This window comes from Lipotes vexillifer, unplaced genomic scaffold (assembly GCF_000442215.2).
Source record: "Lipotes vexillifer unplaced genomic scaffold, Lipotes_vexillifer_v1.1 scaffold470, whole genome shotgun sequence".
Taxonomy (NCBI): Eukaryota; Metazoa; Chordata; class Mammalia; order Artiodactyla; family Lipotidae; genus Lipotes; species Lipotes vexillifer.
In genome coordinates this window covers 3,172,282-3,181,206 of record NW_006799533.1, presented here as the reverse complement: position 1 = coordinate 3,181,206, position 8,925 = coordinate 3,172,282, and positions in this window count along the sequence as shown.

The following is an 8,925-nucleotide window of genomic DNA, read 5'->3' as shown; positions in this document are numbered from 1 at the left end:
CACATGAGAGACCTGTGAGGCCTGAGGAGGAAGTGTGCTTAGAGGCCAGTGCACCTGCAGTGAGGGAGGGGAAGGTAGTAGGAAATGACGTTGGACAGGAACCAGGTTCTTCCTGGGCCCCACCCTGGACCAATTTAAGCCTAATTGATAGGGGTAGCACAGGTATATGTATAATTTAAAGCTCCCTAGAGGACTTAGATGCCCACTAGGAGATGAGAATCACTGATGTGGGACCTTGTTGGCTTTTACACTGAGTAAGGTGAAAGTCAGCAGAGAGGCTTTTTTTTTTTTTAATTAATTTATTAATTTATTTATTTTTGGCTGTGTTGGGTCTTCATTTCTGTGAGTGGGCTTTCTCTAGTTTCGGCGGGCGGGGGCCATTCTTCATCGTGGTGCGCGGGCCTCTCACTGTCGTGGCCTCTCTTGTTGCGGAGCGCAGGCTCAGTAGTTGTGGCTCACAGGCCTAGTTGCTCCACGGCATGTGGGATCTTCCCAGACCAGGGCTCAAACCTGTGTCCCCTGCATTGGCAGGCAGATTCTCAACCACTGCACCACCAGGGAAGCCCATCAGAGAGGCTTTTAAAAATAATTTTTTATTGTGGTAAAATACATATAATATAAAATTTACCATCTTAAGAATTTTTAAGTGTACTGTCTAGTGGAATTAAATACACTCATAATATTGTGCATCTATAACCACCATCCATCTCTGTAACTCTTTTTATACTGTAAAACTGAAATTCTGCACCTATTAAACAATAACCCCTCATTCTCCTACCCCCTCAAACCCCTGGAAACCACCATTGTACTTTCTGTTTCTATGAGTTTGACTAGTCTAAGTATCTCATGTAAGTTGGAATCATACAGTACTTGTCTTTTTGTGACTGACATTTCACGTAGCATAATATCCTTAAGGTTGATCCATGTGGTAGCATGTGTCAGAATTTCCTTCCTCTTTAAGGCCAAATAATATTCCCTTGTATGTATATACCACATTTTACTTATTTATTCTTCTATCTATGGGCCCTTGAGTTGCTTCCACTACTGTGAATAATGCTGCTATGAATATGGGTGTACATGGGTGTATGGACTCTGTTTTCAATTATTTTGGGCATATACCCAGAAGTAGAATTGCTGCAACATATGGAAATTCTATTTAAAAATTTTGAGGAATAGCCATGTTGTTTTCCATAGTGCGTGTACCAATTACCTTCTCACCAACAGTGCAAAGGGCTCCAAGTTCTCCATATTCTTATCAACATTTGTTATTTTCTGTTTTTTATAGAAGCCACCCTAATGAATGTGAGGTGATATCTCATTGTACTTTTGATTTGCATATTCCTAATTATTAGTGTTGCTGAGAATCTATTCATACTCTTATTGGCCATTTGTATATCTTTTTTTCTCCAAAAAATATCTACCTATTCAAGTACTCTTCCCATTCTTGAATTTTTTTGTTGCTGTTGTTGAGTTTTGGGGTTTTCTATATACTCTGGATATTAGTCCCTTATCAGATATATGATTTGCAAGTATTTTCTCCCATTCTGTGGGTTGCCTTTTTACTCTGTTAATAGTGTCTTTTGATGCATAATATTTTTTAATCTTCATGAAGTCCAGTTTGTCTACTTTTTCTTTTGTTGCCTGTGCTTTTGGTGCCATATCCAGGAAATCATTGCCAAGTCCAATGTCATTAAATTTTGCTCTATGTTTTCCTCTAAGAGTTTTACAGGTTTGGACTTCCATTTAAATCTTTGATCAATTTTGAGTTAATTTTTGTATATGGTGTTAGATAACGATTCAGCTTCATTTTCCGGTATGAGGATATCCAGTTTTCCCAGCACCATTTGTTAAAAAGACTGTCCTTTCCCCATTGAATAGTCTTGGCAGCCTTATCAGAAATCATTTGACAATACATGCGAGGGTCTCTGTTTTATTCAGTTGGTCTGTACATCTGTCTTTATGCCAGTACCACATTGTTTTGATTACTGTAGCTTTGAAGTAAGCTTTGAAAAGAGGAAATGTGAGTCCTCCAGCTTTGTTCTTTCTCAAGATTGTTTTGTCTATTCAAGGTCTCTTGAGATTCCATGTGAATATTAGGATGGGTTTTTCTATTTCTGCAAAAAAAAAAAGTCATTGGGATTTTGACAGGGATTGCATTGAATCTGTAGATGACTTTGGGTAGTATTGACATCTTAACAATATTAAGTATTTCAATCCATAAACGTGGAATCTGTTTCCAATTATTTATGTCTTCTTTAATTTCTTTCAGCAATGTCTTGTAGTTTCCATTACACGAGTCTTTCACCTCCTTGGTTAAGTTAATTCCTAAGTATTTTACTCATTTTGATGCTATTGTAAATGGAATTATTTTTTAAATTTCCTTTTCAAATTGTTCATTCTTAGTATAAGGAGATGCAACTAATTTTTGTGTGTTGACTTTGTATCCTGCTACTTTGCTGAATTGATTTAATAGTTCTAACAGATTTTTGTGGAATCTTTAGGGTTTTCTCCATATAAGGTCATATCGTCTATGAACAGAGATATTTTTACTTCTTCCTTTCCAATTTGGATGCCATTTATTTCTCTTTATTGTCTAATTTCTCTGGTTAGAAGTTGTAGTACTATGTTAAATAGAATGGCAAAAGCAGATACCCTTGCTTTGTTCCTTATCTTGGAGGAAAGGATTTCAGTTTTTCAGCATTGCATATGTTGTTTGTTGTTGCTGTTTTTAATATATATAGCTTTTATTATGTTGAGGTAGTTTCCTTCTATTCCTAGTTTGTTGAGTGCTTTTATTATGAAAGTATGTTGAATTTTGTCAAATGCCTTTTATGTATCAATTGAGATAATCATGTGTTTGAGCCCTTTCTTTCTGCTAATATTACATATTACATTGATTGAGTTTTGTATGTTGAACCATCCTTGCATTTCAGGAATAAATCCCACTTGACCATGGTGTATAATCCTTTTAATTTGCTTATGAATTCAGTTCGCTAGTATTTTGTTGAGGATTTTTGCATCCATGTTCATTAGGGATGTTAGTCTATAGTTTTCTTGTAGTATCTTTGTCTGGCTTTGGTATAGGATAATGCTGGCTGCATGGAATGAGTTTGGAAGTGTACTCTCCTTTTCAATTTTTTGGAAAAAAATTTTTTTTCGAGAGATATAGGTATTATTTCTTCCTTAAATGTTTGGTAGAATTCACTAGTGAAGCCATCAGGTCCTGGGCTTTTATTTGTAGAAAGATTTTTGATGACTGATTCAATCTCCTTACTTGTTATAGATCTATTCAGATTTTCTATTTCTTTGTGGTTTAGTCTTGGTAGGTTTTGTGTTTCCAGGAATTTGTCCATTTCATCTAGGTTATCCAATTTGTTCTTCATAGTACTCACTTTTACTCTTGTTATTTTTGTAGAATCAGTAGCAATGTCCTCACTTTCATTTCTGATTTTTAGTCTTCTCCGTTGTTTTCTTAGTCCATCTAGCTAAAGGTTTTATCAATTTTTTGTTGATATTTTCAGAGAACCAACTTTTGGATTCATTAATTTTCTCTATTTTTCTATTCTCTACTTCTTTAATCTATGCTCTAATTTTTATCATTTCCTTCCTTCTGCTAGCTTTGGGTTTAGTTTGTTCTTCTTATTCTGGTTCCTTAAGTTGTAAAGTTATGTTGTTGATTTGAGACCTTTCTTGTTTTTAATGTAAGTTTTTAAGATAAAGCTTACAATTTCCCCCTTAACACTGTTTTTGCTGTGCCCCATAAGTTTTGGTATGTTTTTCTTTCATTTGCCTGTAAGTGTTTGCTGATTGCCTCATAATTTCCTCTTTGATTCATTGGTATTTTAAAATGCATTTTTAATTTCCACAAATTTGTGATCTTTCCAGTTTTACTTCTGTTGTTTATTTCAAACTTCATCCCATTGTAGTCGAAGAAGATACTTCGTAAAATATCTGTCTTTTAAAATCTGTTGAGAATTAATGTGTGGCCTAACCTATGGTTTATCCTGGAAAATGTCCCATGTGCACTTGGGAAGAATGGGTATGCTGTTGTTGGGTAGAGTGTTCTGTACATGTCCGTTAGCTCTAGTTGGTTTATTGTGTTAAGTCCTCTTTTTCCCTTAACTATCTTCTGTCTGTTTTTTTTTCCGTTATTGAGAGTAGGGTATTGAAGTATCCGACTATTATTGTAGTGATATTTCTCCCTTTGATTCTTCCAGTTTTTACCTCATATATTTTGCTAATCTGTTATTAGTTGAAAAAATGTTTATAATTGTTATATCTTGCTGTGTTGAAACTTTTATTAATATAAAATATCCTTTTTTGTCTCTTGAAAACTTTTTTGGTTAAGGTCTATTTTGTCTGACATTAGTATAGCCACTCCTGCTCTCTTTTGGTTACTGTTTGCATGGAATATCTTTTTCTATCCTCTCACTTTCAATCTAGTTTAATCTATTTTTGTCTTTGGATTTAAGGTGAGTCTCCTATAGACAAACCATAGTTGGGTCATATGTTTTTATCCATTCTGCTAATCTCTATTTTCTGACTGGAGATTTTAATCTATTTCCAAGTAAGGTAATTACTGATGAGAGCCTTACTTCTGTCATTTTGCTGCTTGCCTTCTAGCTTTTTGTTCCTCATTTTCTGCATTACTGTCTTCTTTTCTGTTTAGCTGATTTTTTTTTTATAGTGAAACATTTAAATTCCTTTCTTATTTCCTTTTGTATATAGTCATAGATATCTTCTGTTAAGTTTGGGTATTACATTTAATATCCTAAAGTTATAACACTCCAATTTAAATGTATACCAGCTTAACTTTAATCATAGTTCTTTTTTTTTACATCTTTATTGGAGTATAATTGCTTTACAATGCTGTGTCAGTTTCTGCTTTATAACAAAGTGAATCAGTTATATATATACATATGTTCTCATATCTCCTCCCTCTTGTATCTCCCTCCCACTCTCCCTATCCCACCCCTCTAGGTGGTCACAAAGCACCAAGTTGATATCCCTGTGCTATGTGGCTGCTTCCCACTAGCTATCTATTTTATGTTTGGTAGTGTATATATGTCCATGCCACTGTCTCACTTTGTCACAGCTTACCCTTCCCCCTCCCCATATCCTCAAGTCCATTCTCTAGTAGGTCTGTGTCTTTATTCCTGTCTTACCCCTAGGTTCTTCATGACACTTTTTTTTCCTTATATTCCATATATATGTGTTAGCATACGGTATTTGTCTTTCTCTTTCTGACTTACTTCACTCTGTATGACAGACTCTAGGTCTGTCCACCTCACTACAAATAACTCAATTTTGTTTCTTTTTATGGCTGAGTAATATTCCATTGTATATATGTGCCACATCTTCTTTATCCATTCATCCGATGATGGACACTTAGGTTGTTTCCATCTCCGGGCTATTGTAAATAGAGCTGCAATGAACATTTTGGTACATGACTCTTTTTGAATTATGGTTTTCTCAGGGTATATGCCCAGTAGTGGGATTGCAGGGTCATATGGTAGTTCTATTTGTAGTTTTTTAAGGAACCTCCATACTGTTCTCCATAGTGGCTGTACCAATTCACATTCCCACCAGCAGTGCAAGAGTGTTCCCTTTTCTCCACACCCTCTCCAGCATTTATTGTTTCTAGATTTTTTGGTGATGGCCATTCTGACCGTTGTGAGATGGTACTCATTGTAGTTTTGATTTGCATTTCTCTAATGATTAATGGTGTTGAGCATTCTTTCATGTGTTTGTTGGCCATCTGTATATCTTCTTTGGAGAAATGTCTGTTTAGGTCTTCTGCCCAGCTTTGGATTGGGTTGTTTGTTTTTTTGTTATTGAGCTGCATGAGCTGCTTGTAAATTTTGGAGATTAATCCTTTGTCAGTTGCTTCATTTGCAAATATTTTCTCCCATTCTGAGGGTTGTCTTTTCATCTTTTTTATGGTTTCCTTTGCTGTGCAAAAGCTTTGAAGTTTCATTAGGTCCCATTTGTTTATTTTTGTTTTTATTTCCATTTCTCTAGGAGGTGGGTCAAAAAGGATCTTGCTGTGATTTATGTCATAGAGCGTTCTGCCTATGTTTTCCTCTAAGAGTTTGATAGTTTCTGGCCTTACATTTAGGTCTTTAATCCATTTTGAGCTTATTTTTGTGTATGGTGTTAAGGAGTGATCTCATCTCATACTTTTACATGTACCTGTCCAGTTTTCCCAGCACCACTTATTGAAGAGGCTGTCCTTTCTCCACTGTACATTCCTGCCTCCTTTATCAAAGATAAGGTGACCATATGTGCATGGGTTTATCTCTGGGCTTTCTATCCTGTTCCATTGATCTAATAATAGTTCTTTAACACAGTAATCATTTAATAGTTTTTAACATACAAAACTCCTACTCCTTTAGAACTCTATCCTCACTCCTTTCAGTTGTTTATGTCACAAAATTATATCTTTATACATGTGTGCCCCAAAATATAATTTAAGAATTCTTTTAAATGTATTGGTGTCTAAAATTATGTAGAGAACAAAGTGTGAGGTTACAAACCAAGGGTGTAATAGTATTAGCTTTTAGACTAATTTTTTTTTAATATCCCAGTCTCTTAAATCATATAGAAAACATAAAATGGACTTACACACCGTTGTTACAATAATACCAGCTTTTATAATTACCCATGTGTTTACAGTTATTTACATTATTGAGAGACATTTCTTCATACAGTTTCTAGTCTTTCTAGTGTCTTCATTTTACCCTGCAGGACTCCCTTGAGCATTTCCTTCAGGGCAGGTCTAGTGGTAATGAACTTTCTCAGCTTTTGTTTATCTGGGAATGTGTTAATTCCTCTGCTCTTGAAGGGCAGTTTTGTTGGATGTAAGATTCTTGGTTGGTTGAGAGCTTTTTTTCTTTGAGCACTTTCAGTGTATCAGCCTACTGCCTACTGGCCTCCAAAGTTTCTGATGAGAAATCTACTGATTATCTTATTGAGGATCACTTGTATGTAATGAGTTGCTTCTTTCTTGCTGCCTTCAAGAGTCTCTCCATTTGATTATAATGTGTCTCAGTGTGGATTTCTTCAAGTTCATCTTACTTGGAGTTCATTAAGTTTCTTTAGTGTTTATATTCATGTCTTTTGTTAAATTTGGGAAGATAGTAGCCATTGTTTTTTCAAATATTCTCTCTGTCCTTTACCTTCTCTCCTCTTCTTCTGTGACTCCCACAATGCATATTTTGGTCCACATGATAGTATTCCATAGATCCCTTAGGCTCTATTCACTGTTTTTCACTCCTTTTTCTTTCTGCTCTTCAGACTCAACAATTTCCTTGCCCTATCTTCAACTTCGCCAATTTTTTCTTCTGCCTGATTAAATCTGCCTTTGAATCCTTCTAATGAAATTTTTATTTCACTTATTGTACTTTTCAGCTCCAGTTTTCTTTTTGGTTTCTTTTTAGGTTTTCTACCTCTTTGTTGATATTCCATTTTGTTCACACATCATTTTCTTGACTTTCTCCACGTCTCCCTTTCATCCTTTGAACATCTTTAAGATGACTGATTTAAAATCTTTGTCTAGTACAACTGCCATCAGTTTCAAGGACAGTTTCTGTTGACTTATTTTTTTTCCTTGAATGGGTCATACTTTATTTTTTTGTGTGCCTTTTGAGTTTTTGTTGAAAACTTGGCATTTGAATCTGATTACATGGGAACTCTGGAAATCATATTGTCTCCTGTCCCCCGGGTTTGCTGGTTCTGTTATGGTTTCTGGGTTTTGTTTTGTTTTGTTTCTCAATTGTTGTAGTCTGTCTCTATGCCAAGGATCATCCTGGTATAAACTTAAGATCATCTCAGGTCTTTTCTGAGCCTATGCCTTTCCCTGGACATGTGCATTTACTTTCTAATTTTCCCCATATATGCAATTGTTTTTGAATGTCCTAGCCTTAATGTCTGGCTCCCAAAAGGGGGAAAAAGGGGAAAATGAGGAGGTGGGGAAGGGTTCCAGTTCTTTAAAACTCCTGTAAGTTACTTTAGCCATAAGGGAAGAGGCTTGCAACAATGCGGGGAGGTGCAACAACAATGGTTGCTCTCCTCTTTGTCTGCATCTCTGTGATCAGAAGCAGCAATCAGCTATCAAAGCACAGATCCCTAACATTTGGTGGACAGGGTACTTCTTTTGCCTTCCCTGGCTCCTACAAGCTGTGTGCAGGCTGCTCCAGGAACACATGCACAGCTGCCTGCCATGCAGCTGAGGGTAGAGGACAAGTAGCTGTTACTGTAGTATGAGCTGAAACTGACCAAAATTAATTACAATTTACTGTTCAAACCTTTCCCTGGAAGTTGCAAGCCAGACTCCAGAGTTCCAAAATAGTTACATCAGACAGATTCTGCCAGTGCATTTGTTGTCTAGATGGGGAGACAGATTTTTGGTGCTTCCTGCTCTGCTATCTTCCCCAAATCCTCTCCCATTGGTGAGTTTTTAAACAGACCTCCTCTATGTCTATGAATCACTCTGGATGCTGCATTAAGAACTGACCACAGGGAGGCAAGGGTGGGTAAAGGGGGACCTGATAGGAGACTACTCCAATAATCCAGGTGAGATATAATCATACTTGACCATCATAGGGTTCTTGTGTTGATAAATATTTGAATCTGGATGTATTTTGAAGGTAGAGCCTCCAAGATATGCTGCTGAATGAGAGGCAGATAAAAATTTATGGAAAAGAAAGTGAATATAAGAAATGCCTATTTTTAGGCTTCCCTGGTGGCGCAGTGGTTGAGAGTCCGCCTGCCGATGCAGGGGACACGGGTTCGTGCCCGGTCCAGGAAGATCCCACGTGCCGCGGAGCGGCTGGGCCCGTGAGCCATGGCCGCTGAGCCTGCGCATCCGGAGCCTGTGCCCCGCAGCGGGAGACGCCACAACAGTGAGAGGCCCGCGTACCGCAA